We start from the raw sequence: 13,316 nt of genomic DNA, 5'->3' as shown, positions 1-13,316 counted from the left end.
GTCTCAAAAAAAAAAACAAAAAACAAACAACAAAAAAAAACAGTAAGAAAGAAATAAAAAGAAAAGAAAATTAACTGTTAACATATGACCTTCAGATACTGACCATTCTTACTACTTATGAGAGAGGCACATCTTTTTTTTTAGCTTGGACACAGAGACTTCAGCATACTATGGGATTAAAAATATCAGGAACAATCAGATCTACTTCCCATGAGAGGGATAATAGTGCATGGTAGTATTAAGACTATCAGATACCATACAGATTCATTTCCTAAGGATATTCCATAACACATTTGACAACCTAAATTAGAAAAACAAATATAGATTTGAATTATCTGACTGCTGCTGAAAAGATAAAATATTTTCTTATGCCACCAATGTTTACTTAGCTGTTATGATTGCCAGGCACTATGCTACTATCGGGCTAAGTAATGAACAATGAGAAGAGCATGGTCCCGACATCATGAAGCTTATAGTATGTTTTAGAGTTGACGGACAAGTCATGTATTATACTCTGTTACACTACTAGTTAAAGGAGAGGGACTACAGTTTGCTAGGGTAACACATAGGAGCTATAGGCTATGAAAGATAGGGTCACAGTGTATTCCAAACAAGACTCATAAGGAATGAGAAGACTTGAGAGCAAGTGTGAAGCATTTAGAGATCTGAAGAATACAAAATAATTCTATTTTGTAGTAGAAGACAGTGATTAGAGGTAAACTGGAAACATAAGTGTAGACAAAACCTTACAAACTATCACTATGATCTATGGCTTTTACCTTAAACACAGTAGTGAGTCATGGAAAGATTTTATGGAGCAGAACTACATGGTTACATTTGCATTTAAAAAGATCACCCTGATCTCCCTGTGAAGTGTGGATTAGTTGGAAGTAAGAGTAGAGAGAGTGGGATCATTTAGAAAGTTGTTGAGTTAATCTAGGGAATTAAATGGGTATCCTATGTTTTTAGAAAATATATATGGGAATTGAAAAAATGAGGCTCTGTAATTTATTGATATGAATTGTGGTGGAAAGAGCTGGTGTGAATGATGAGGATAGAAAGATAGTATTCAATAATAGGAGCATTTTTGTAAAAGGGGAAGTTGCATTCATGTTTGGAATCATAGTTCATGCAGTTTGTAAAACAAACAGCTGGACATGGGAAACAATTCCTATAGGTATAGGTCTGAACATCAGCACTAATGTTATAGCTGTTTGATTTGAAGTCATCAAATGATTATTGAAGTCACTACGGTAATGAATGACTGCATCTAGGAAATGTAAAATGAAAATAGTCCTTGGAAAGAACTGTGAACAATATTTAACACACATGTTCAAGAAGTGGAGGCCCCCCCCAAAAAAAGACATTAAAAAAGAAGAAACCAAAAAAGTGAATTTGGCAACCAGAATTACAGGATGAGTTATGCCAGTGAAGAAGAAAGTTTGAGGAAGAAATGATAAAAATTATTAGATGCTAGCACAATCAAGGAAGGGTACCACTGAGAACAGTTTATTGATTATAATAATGAAGAAGCCACTGATGCTTTCTGAGCAATTTGAGTTTAGTGCTGTAAATCACATTCTAATAGTTTAAGTGTTAATGAGTGGTGAAGACATACAGAGAGCAAATACATGCTGTTCTTTCATGATGACTGTGAAGAAGCAGAGCTAGCTAGTTAATGGAGTAGTTGAGAACAGTAGGGTGTTCAAAGACTTCCTTTATGGTGGGAGAGGCTCAAGTGTATTTAAAGAACCATAGGAGTGATTTTCCAGAGAGGGAAAGACGAATAGTGTACAGAAAAGAGAGTGAGGGTACAGAGAAGACTCTTGTCTTGTGGATGAGATACAGAAGCACAGGTGGAGACCATTGCTTTCAACAGGTCTAAGAAACTATTCTGTTGCAACCAAAAGAAACAATAAAATAAAAGATGGTAGTGTAGATGTGTTTGCAGATTGAAAATAAAGTTGAGAAAGTTCTCATTCAGTGATTTTGTTATTCTGTAAAGTTAGAGAAAATACAGCTTTATGATATTGTTTGCATCTACATTTTAACTTACCTCTTCTTTCTGAAATATAAACATAATTTATGAGACACTGTCAGTTACAGTCCTTTTGGCTTCTCTATTTAGCTTTCATCTCTGTATACTTGAGAGAGCATGGAAAATGAAAAACCACTAGGCAAACATGCAGGTGAATGAAGTCTAGCCTAGAGCTCTGTGAGGCACTAACTTTCTTACTATAAACAAAACCTTAAAATTTCTGAGCCTCTTTTTTATTATTTGTAAAATGAAGGACTGGAGATAATGTTCTATATATGGTGCTCTTTAGCACAGTGTATTTTTGACCTCATTTCACTTTTAATCTTAGAATTCAGTAGGTCAAAATTGTCAACTAAAATATATACAGTTTCACTTGTGATGGCAGTAATACATACAGATTGTTGTTCTGATTAGCCACTTATTTCCATGTGAAGAATTCCTATTGATAGAAGTTAATATCTGCCATCTGTTAGGGTTTTTATAGCACATTGAAGGTTAAATAAAATGTAGAAAAAGACAAAGCTTTTCCTCATGTTTAATAATTGATTGAAAAACATTTCAATAACAATGACCACGGCAAGAATCATGCTATTTCTCCTGTTATTGTAATTGTGAACTACAATTGTGAGTTGTATAAATGGCAAAGTAAAAATGTGGAAAAAAGCACAAGACTTCTCACTGACATCAAAGCATATGAGACACAATTCAAAGAAAATTATTTCTTTCACTGCATCTCATTCAATGCATACAGATATCATGATATATATTTCCATAATTGAGAGAATAAATTTTAAACATAAAAGATGAAGATTTACATGTTAGAGTGAAAAATTAGTTTCTTATTTCAACTCATTGTTCAGAAAAGAAATTTTTTCAATTTATTTAATCTTAAAAGGTGAGAAAGGCCTCATGCCCAGTGTGCACTCAGGAAAAAATGAAACAAAATAAAAGAATAGAAAATAGGATGTAACAAGAAACTTTTTTTCTTTTGACTCCTTTCATGTCAAAGGGGCCAGAAAGCTAGGAAGTTATTGTTTGAAAATATATTTTGTAGTAGGAAATATCTTAGCTTGTTATAAAGTGTAAGTCTTATATTAGTAAGAGTTCTATAACAATTGGATGGCAAATCCTCTTGATAATGAGATTCTCACTTTCTATTTCTATACAAACAATTCTGGGATCATCTCTAAATGTATTTGTCTCTGAGAATGTTTTTGAAGACAAAAAGTATGAGACAAATATATGAGCAGAAAATAAAAAACAATGTAAACTTTAGTTGATTCATTAATTTCCATTTTTTACATGATTTGAGATGACCAGGTCTACTTCTATATTACTAGACAAGTGTATTTCCTCTAGTACTTTTTTTCTTTTTACATCAGAAGGATAATATGCCGATGTCATAAAATGTTTGAGGGAGACACATCTCACACACCAATGTGAAAACCTAATCATCACACTTATGAACTACCAAAGGATCCTCTTCCAGTTCTTTAATCATGGTTATTTATACATCTTTTTCATTAATTTAGAAGTGACCATCACATTGTAAATTTAAATATCAATGGAGTGAGGAAAGAAAGAACAGGTTAACTTTAAATAAGACAGAAAAGAAATACCAAGAACCTAACCATGTCTGTCCTGACTCCTGCCTGCTCACATCTGCATAGGCAACTATCACAGGTCCATTGTCTGGGCACATGCTTGCCTCACCCAACATGAAGCAACCTAAACCCCAACTGCCCTAAGTAATTTTCTTGGAATTTCTCCATTTCACTTAGGTTATGTTGATAACTTGACCCTGAGGATTTTTTTCTCACTCTTCTTATGTAGACTAAGGGTCTGTGTTTGTCTGGGAGGGAAGGGAATTGTTAGGACAATGTTTTGAAGTGGTACAACTGTTTCAAATGCTTCTTTAACAATGTCCAGGAAAACTGATTATTTATGATATCTCTCTTTTTCTGTAGTTCTAGAATTTAGACAGAAATTTCTTCTTTTTTTTTTTTTTTTTGAGACGGAGTCTCGCTCTGACTCCCAGGCTGGAGTGCAGTGGCCGGATCTCAGCTCACTGCAAGCTCCGCCTCCCGGGTCCACACCATTCTCCTGCCTCAGCCTCCCGAGTAGCTGGGACTACAGGCGCCCGCCACCTCGCCCGGCTAGTTTTTTTTGTATTTTTTAGTAGAGACGGGGTTTCACCGTGTTCACCAGGATGGTCTCGATCTCCTGACCTCGTGATCCACCCGTCTCGGCCTTCCAAAGTGCTGGGATTACAGGCTTGAGCCATCGCGCCCGGCAGAAATTTCTTGATAATAGAAAGAGTCCTCAATATTATGTTTTATATAACAAGCACATATCCACGAAAATCAAATGTTACTAATTTCATACTAAAGACGAGAAACAAAAATACTCAAATTCTTCTTGTATGCAATTATAGATTCTTAGTAGAATACTCTGTGTCATGAATATTCTAGAAAATATAGCAAATATCTCATTTGTCAATGAAAGGATATAGAAAGCATTTTTTTTTTTTAGTTTATTTACAATTCTATTCCCCAAAATAACAGTCAAATAACACTCACCAGATTTTTGTTAACTTCTGCGTTATCGATTGAATGTTTGTTTCCCTGCAAAACTCATATGTTGAATTCTTACCCCAAGTTTTATGGTGTTGAAAGATAGAACCTTACATAGGTAAATTTAGGTCATGAGGGTGGGGTCTTCATGAATGGGATTAGTGCCTTTATAAAAGAGACCCCAGAAAGCTTTCTCACTCTCTTTCCACCCTGTGAGAATACAATGAAAGGACAGCAGTCTGTAAACTGAAAGAGGGTTCTCAACAGAACCTGACTATGCCAGCATCATGATCTTTGGCTTCTAGCCTCCAGAACTATGAGAAATCAATTAATATTGTTTATAAGCTACTCATTCTATAGTAATTTGCTATAGCATACCAAACTAAGACACTTTGCAAGCAATTTTTGTACTTTCTATTTGCTTCCATTCTCTATTTATATTACACATGTGCATACTTTTGTTCCCAATTAAATTTAATACATTGTTTTGTAATTATTGTTGCAGTTTCTTCTCAATTAATAAAGTGCAATACACTCCATATTTTTAACAGTATAAATAAAAAGTAGCTCTGTGTTCTAATAAATAATATTTTAAAATATTCAAAATAATATTTACCTATTTAAAATTAGATTCTTAATATTTGACACTAAACTATATAATCATGTTAAACAAATATATTTTCAATTGAAAAAAGTTAAAAAATAAATATGAAAACTATAATATTTATATTTCTAAATAGGTAACAGAAAATTGAAACTAAGGCACAATATAATATGCACCTGAAAACATAAAGACATGCTTGCAATACTTTCAGTAAGTTTTTGTATTCAATCCTGACTTTAAAACAAAGCACCAACAGATATGTTTTCATTGCTATTCTTGATTTTGTGAACTTGTTTACTTTGGGGAGGATTCTTTCAGCAGCTGGTAATGTACTCCTCTTGAGAAATGCTCTAGATCAGTTGCCTTAGGAAGTACTTAGTTTTATTGAATAATATGTCAGTGCCAGATATCTCTTATAAGAAACTTGATTTCTCTGGGAAATGTGTTCATTTGTGTGGCTTTTAGATAAATCAGTTTGGAAAATGGTCAGGAGGCATTTCAGCTCTTTTTCATTGCTTTTGTAAAAAGTAATATGGGCACTGTCACAATTTTACTGGGAACTCTAGATGAATTAGAGTTGTGAAGGTTACTGAAAACACACTCTAAGTTCCTTAAAAAGTATAGGAAGAAACACTGAAAACCAGTAAAATATTCAGCAAAATATCAAATAATGAGACAGTTTCTAAAATAAACTAATGCTAACAGGAGAGTGACTAGAACTAAAATGCAGGTTTTGAGTACCAATAAAGCATTTCAATAATCTAGAAAACACACTTATCTAATATCCATTCTCAGCTACATCCTCCCCAACAAAGTCAGGAACAAATACCCCAGCCCATCTCTCTGGGAGTAAAATGAGGGGACAGGTGATTTTATAAACACTTAACAGAACACTTGAAATCTACCTCAAATTGAAACTATAGACAACATAGACTCAATGAAATGGGATTAGTATCAGGTTAAAAAGAATCATACAATTAATCATAAAAATAATAATAAATAATTATGCATAGAATATTGAGAATATTAGTGATATATAAATTCCAGCTTTGCCAAAGTAAATTGTTAGAAGACAGAAAGGGGCAAATTGTAATAATATAGAAGAATCATCTAGAAAAATTTATCTATAGATAATAAGCATTCCTAAGTAGAGAACAGAAAGAAACCTCACAGTAGCTAAAAGCAGTAGTAGAGACACTGGAAAAAAATAAAGTAAAACAGGATCAAATTTCACTGAATGAAGTTTATAATTCAGATGTAAAATATCATAATCTCTTTAATTCCAGGCTAGCAATGTTTCTGCCAACACAACATTTTCAAAAACCTTATTGGTAGCCTGTGCAATTCATGGGGGTCCAAACCATCAGACAAGAGGCTTCTCCAAAGATCTTTTTTGGATAATTCATCTTTATTCTTGGCTGCTGCTGAGATAGTTGATCGAATCCATGAGTCACACACATAATCTTTTTAGCAAAAGTTGTCTAGCTAGACCCTTGGCATTCTTTTAACCACATGCTTGCTCATCTTGGCTATCTAGAGAAGTTGAGAATTTTCCAAATTATCAAGTTTTAGTTCTTTTTTTATTAAAATGACCTTTCTCTGTTTCGTTTCGTTTCTTTTCTTTTCTTTTCTTTTCTTTTTTTCTTTTCTTTCTTTCTTTCTTTCTTTCTTTCTTTCTTTCTTTCTTTCTTTCTTTCTTTCTTTCTTTCTTTCTTTCTCTCTCTCTCTCTTTCTTTCTTTCTCTTCTCTTTCTTTTCTTTCTCTTTCTTGCTTGCTTCTTTCTTCTCTCCTCCTTTCTTTTTCTTTCTCTCTCTCTCTTTTTTTTTTTTTTTTTCATTTTACTATAAGGAGGAAATAAGGTCATACCTTCCACAATTTGTGGAAAATCTCCCCAGCTCAATACTCTTGTTTATTACTGACAGGATCTACTTTTCATCCAATGGTAGAACACAGTTGAGGCAAGTTTCCTGCCACTTCATGATAAGGATCTCCTTCCTTTCATCATCCAATTCTGTGTGCCTCATTTCCATGTGAGCTTTCACCAGAAGCACATGTAACATTCATGTTTCTTAGCAATTCCTTATTCGTGACAATACATGTATTTTTATAATAATGGAAGCATTCTGTACAGTTATTATTTGAGCTCTCATCACAATTGCCTTTAACAATCTATATTTATACCGATAATCTCAGAAATCTAGCTATTTTCTATTTGTGTCTCAGAAATACTTAGCTTCTGTTCATTACATAATTCCAAAGCCATTTCTAAATTTTTATTATTTGTTAAAGCATCTCCCCACTTCCTGGTACCAAAATTGGCATCAGTCAGGGTTTTCTAAGGAAACAGAATATATATAAATATGTACAATTTATTTCAAAGAATTCACCTATGTAATTTTGGGAGTTGGCAAGTCTCAAATCTGAAAGGCATGCTGGTAGACTGGTAATTTGCAGGCAAAAGCTAATATTGTAGTCTTTTTTCCTTAAACTTTCAGTTTCAGGGGTATATGTGCAGCTTTGTTATACAGGTAAATTGCAAGTCACAGTGGTTTAGTGTACAGGTTATTTTGTCACCCAGGTAATAAGCATAGTATATAGAAGGTAGTTTTTCAATTCTCACCTTCCTCCACTCTCCATCCTCTAGTAGGTCCCCCTGTCTTTTATTCCCTTGTGTGTGTTGATGTATATTCAATATTTTAGCTCCCACTTATAAGTGAGAACATGCTATATTTGGTATTCTGTTCCTGATATATTTTCCTTAGGATAATGGCCTCCAGCTCTATCGCTCTATCAATGTTGCTGCAGATGGCATGGTCTCATTATTTTCATGTCTGTGTAGTATTCCATGGTGTATATGTACACATTTTCTTTATCCAATCTGCCATCAATGGGTATCTAGGTTGATTCCATGTCTTTGCTGTTGTGAATAGTTCTGCAGTAAACATACATGTGCATATATCTTTATGGTAAAATGATTTATATTCCTTTCAGTATATACTCAATAATGGGATTGTTTAGTCAAATGGTAGTTCTCTTTAGCACCACACTGCTTTCCACAATGGCTGAACTAATTTACATTCTCACCAGAAGTGTATAAGTGTTTCCTTTTCTTCACAAATTTGCCAGCATCATTTATTTTTTTACTTTTTAATAATAGCCATTCTTATTAGCAGTGTTGCAGTCTTGAGGCAGTATTTCCTTTTCGAAGCTGTGATAAACTTCAGTTTTGCTCTAAGGCCTTTCAAGTGATTAAAAAACTCCTACCAACAGTATGAAGGTACTCTCCTTTACTTTTAAGGTCAACTGATTATAAATGTTTACCACATCTATGGAATACCTTCACAGCAACACCAGGATCCATGTGTGATCAAATTACTGGGTAGTATACACTGGCCAAGTTGATACATAAAACTGTCATATTTGCCTTATAGACTTTCTAAAATTTAGTTTCTTGAAAGTTGTAATAAGGAATCTCAGATTAGACTTTGGAAAGCCTCTTGAAGCTAGAAAGACAAGCCAAGAATTTACCACAAGATAATACATGTAGTTGCTATAAATGTGGGAAAATTCCTTTCTTTCTGAAGTTCCCAAAATTTTACAAGGTTACTAGACCTACAAGAATTATTTTCCTAATGCACCCCTAAGACTTGATAGACTATAAGCCAGGTACCAGGGATTTTATCCCAAGAGAGTTTTGTAAGCATTGCCTCCATAAAATTGGCCTTAGTTCCTTAGAAGTGTGTTGTAATATTAAAATAAATGAACATCATTCTCAAATATGATATTTCAGGCAAGGCCTTGGCTGTAAAACCAAAGTTATCAAGTATGTCTTTGCATTAAGGTGGATAGATTTGAATTAAACCTATGCAAATAAGTATATTTCCCCAACAACAAGAATATTCAATAAGAACTTCTAAATTCTGGAGGGCTCAGGTAGGAGAAAAGATTGTCATTATTAAATATTTTGTCTTCAGGTTACAATAGCGTACTCTACTAAATTATTACAAGTTACATTTACTTATAAAAAAAGATGAAATGTTTGATAACATACTCAGAAAACAGTATCTTAAAACAGCAGCAATATTACAAACAATTCCCACAATCATCTTTTATCAGTTAATTCAGTCCTATGTAATTAATTTTTGTTCCAACTGATCTTGAGTTAACATTCTGATGAATTAATTTTCTTCTCTACTAGAAATGTAAAAATCTTGATTTAGTTCACTAGTATAGTCTCAAAATTGCTTAAATAATACCATCACAGGCCTGTACCCCCCAAAATACTTGCTATAGTGCTTTTCTACAGGGCTCTGAGAACGTTCTTGTCTGTTGCAGATAAAGCACTCTCACATGTAACTGATGCAAGAGCTTTTAGGGAAGCATCATAATGAAATAAAAGACTTGATTGCAAAAATCATGAAATGGCTGTAGTTAATTAAATTGATAATTTTTTTTTTTTTTTTTTTTTGGTATGGAGTCTCGCTCTGTCGCCCCGGCTGGAGTGCGCTGGCCTGATCTGGGCTCACTCTGCCTCCGAGGTTCAAGCAATTCTCCTTCGTCAGCTCCCTGAGTAGCTGGGGCTAGAGGCAGGCACCACCACATCCAGCTAATTTTTGTATTTTCAGTAAAGACAAGATTTCACCATGTTGGCCAGGCTGGTGTCAAACTCCGTATCTCAAGTGATCTGCCCGCCTCGGCCTCCCAAACTGCTGAGATAACAGGCATGATCCACTGTGCCCAGCCCAAAATTGGTAATTTTCAACAGCAAAATATGCGGTGAGAGCTTATTATGAGAATAACATAACTGACAACAAAGTTTTAGATTAAATATCTATAATTAATAATGTATTCCATTTTCAAAGAAGAGTAGATATAAGCAGCTTATAAAATAGACATAATTTACAGGAAAAAACTGCATATAATAACCCTGCTATAATATCTCATGAATATATTAGGCATATTTTTAGAATATACTAGGAAAGTATCAGTGTTATATAGCAAAGAGATTCAGCAAGTCTGGAAAAGGCCTAAACATCTGTATAATAATAAAACTCCGTAGGTTAGGAGTGTGACTCCTTCATTGAAAACTACTGGCCAAGAAGATGCTAGATTCACATTAAAGAAGTAAAGGTGTAAAAATAATTGCAATTATGACTGATACACTATCTGTGTTGTCTAAGCAGATAGAATCATATCACAAACAACAAAGGCACTGATAAATTTTCAGGAATTTTCATGTGCCATAACATTTTCTAAAATATTTACATAAATATGTTTTTACCTGTACTAATATACCCACGGGAAGGCTGATTATCTCTTTTTATTTCACAACCCTTGCTATACAACTTATGAATAGTAACATATCAAGTAAGCTGGGTTACTTCTTGCACATTTCTTTTCGTTTGTTTGTTTTGTTTTGTTTTTTGAGAGGGAGTCTCGTTCTGTTGCCCAGGCTGGAGTGCAGTGGCACAATCTCGACTCATGGCAAGCTCTGCCTCCCAGGTTCCCGTCATTCTACTGCATCAGCCTCCCAAGTAGCTGGGACTACAGGTGCCGCCACCACACCTGGCTAATTTTTTTGTATTTTTTTTACTAGAGACGGGATTTCACTGTGTTAGCAAGGATGGTCTTGATCTCCTGACCTCGTGATCCACCCACCTCAGCCTCCTAAAGTGCTGGGATTCAGGATTGAGTCACTGTGTATCAGGAGAACCCGCTCCCGATGTTTAATGTGGGTTCTTTTCTATTTCCTAAGTGTCTCGGCTGGGTTGAGAAATAAAGGGAAAGAGCACGAGAGAGAAATTTAAAACTGGGTGTCCAGGGAAGACATCACAGGTCGGCAGGATCCATGATGTTCCCTGAGCCTTAAAACCAGATTTTCAAAAGGGGAGGGAGTGCACGAATAGGGTGTGGGTCACAGAGATCACATACTTCACAAGGTAATAAAATATCACAAAGCAAATGGAGGCCAGGCGAGATTACAGGACCACCTGATGAGGAGAAATTAAAATTGCTAATGAAGTTTCCGGCTCGCATTGTTATTGATAACTTCTTACCAGAAAACAGGGTTTGAGAGCAGATAACCTGTCTGACACAATTTATTAGGTGGGAATTTTCCTCATCCTAATAAGCCTGGGAGCGCTATAGGAGACTGGGGCTTATGTCATCCCTTCAGCTTCGACCATAAAAGACAGGACGCCTTAAAAAGGGGCCGTCTATAAGCCTACCTTCAGGGTGCATTCTCTTTCTCAGGGATGTTCCTTGCTGAGAAAAAGAATTCAGCGATATTTCTCCTATTTGCTTATGAAAGAGGAGAAATACAGCTCTGTTCCGTCAGGCTCACTGGCGGCCAGTTCAAAGTTACCTCTCTTGTTCCCTGAACATCGCTGTTATCCTGTTCTTTTTTTAAGACGCCCAGATTTCATATTGTTCAAACACACATGCTCTACAAACAATTTGTGCAGTTGATACAATCACAGGGTCCTGAGGCAACATTCATCCTCCTCAGTTTACAAAGAAGATGATGGGATTAAGAGATTAAAGTAAAGACAGGCATAGGAAATCACAAGGATATTCACTGGGGAAGTGATGTGTCCATGAAATCTTCACAGTTTATGTTCAGAGACTGCAGTAAATACAGGCATAAGAAATTATAAAAGTATTAATTTGGGGAACTAATAAATGTCCACGAAATCTTCACAATTTATGTTCTTCTGCCACGGCTTCAGCCGGTCCCTTCGTTCAGTGTCCCTGACTTCCCGCAACATCTCTCCCTTTCTTTTTATATAAATGTGCCATGGCGATGAAGCCTTGTTTGTTCTCTCGATTTTGACGCAGGATTCTTTGGTCTGGCACATTGAAAACAAGCCGATTAAACAGAGAAACATAATTCCAAAATTTACTAGTAGAGCCCCCAGTAGACTTGATCCAAGTTGTGGGGTTCAATCCATAAAGATTTTCTGCCACCTGATCTAACGCCTCAGCTCCAGGCACAATGGATAAGTGAGCTTGAGAGGCTTCAAAAATTTGTTTCTTTAATTAAGTTATGTCCAATGATAAATTATCTTCCCTATCCAGAAGGTGTCCTTTGACCATTTCCCATGAATGGTCAGTCTTGTTATAGGAATACGGGGTGATACAGAAATCAGAGGTATTCCAGTCTCACTGCATTTGCATGCGATGTTCAAGACTCACTACCCGATCTCCAAGCCAAATAACAGACTGTCTTAAATCATTAATTTGATTAGCCAATTTTTGATCAATGCCTTGTTGAGAATGCCACATTCGGTGGGATTGGCTTGCCAATTACTAACAAAATGAGCTGTTTGAATAGATTGATGTAACGCCATTCCAGCAGTGGTGGCCAGTGCAGTGATTGTAATTAGGCCCATGATCACAGCGATTAAAGTGAAAACAAATCTCTTAGATCTTTTTAGAATTCGCTGTAGCACTTCATTAATTAAATGTGTCGAGGGAGAGGATGAAGCTGGAAACCATCGTTCTGAGCAAACTATCACAAGGACAGAAAACCAAACACCACATGTTCTCACTCATAGGTGGGAATTGAACAATGAGAACTCTTGGACACAGAGTGGGGAACATCACACACTGGGGCCTGTCGTGGGGTGGGGGGTTGGGGGAGGGATATTATTAGGAGAAATATCTCATGTAAATGATGAGTTAATGGGTGCAGCATACATATGTAACAAACGTGCATGTTGTGCACATGTACACTAGAACTTAAAGTATAATTTAAAAAATGTAAATATGGAAGTTACTATGATTATGAAAAACTTTGGCTCTTTTCTAAGTAAAAATATTGTAGTTTTCTTAAATAATCATGGACATAATAAAGCCAACATAAAACAAGGAAAATTATTTTGGTAAAACACAAACTGCTATCCAGGCAGACTGCACAGAGTTTAAAAAATAACTTTTTTTTTTGAGACAGAGTCTCGCTCTGTCCCAGGCGGGAGTGCAATGGTTCAATCTCAGCTCACTGCAACCTCCAACTCCTGGGTTCAAGGGATTCTCCCACCTCAGCCTCCCAAGTAGCTGGGATTACAGGTACGTGTCATCATGCCAGGCTAATTAAAAAAAA

General features: G+C 35.5%; 1 non-coding gene across 1 annotated transcript; it reads right to left on the bottom strand.

The window, feature by feature from the left end:
* Positions 1-3,414: 3,414 nt before the first annotated feature.
* Positions 3,415-3,517, bottom strand: LOC112608806. The gene has a single exon (XR_003116090.1). It is a non-coding gene; the product is annotated as a small nucleolar RNA U13 (small nucleolar RNA).
* Between the last annotated feature and the right edge of the window lie 9,799 nt (positions 3,518-13,316).

Source organism: Theropithecus gelada, chromosome 15 (assembly GCF_003255815.1).
Source record: "Theropithecus gelada isolate Dixy chromosome 15, Tgel_1.0, whole genome shotgun sequence".
In the NCBI taxonomy this organism is placed as follows: domain Eukaryota; kingdom Metazoa; phylum Chordata; class Mammalia; order Primates; family Cercopithecidae; genus Theropithecus; species Theropithecus gelada.
This window is presented reverse-complemented; position numbering and strand designations above follow the sequence as displayed.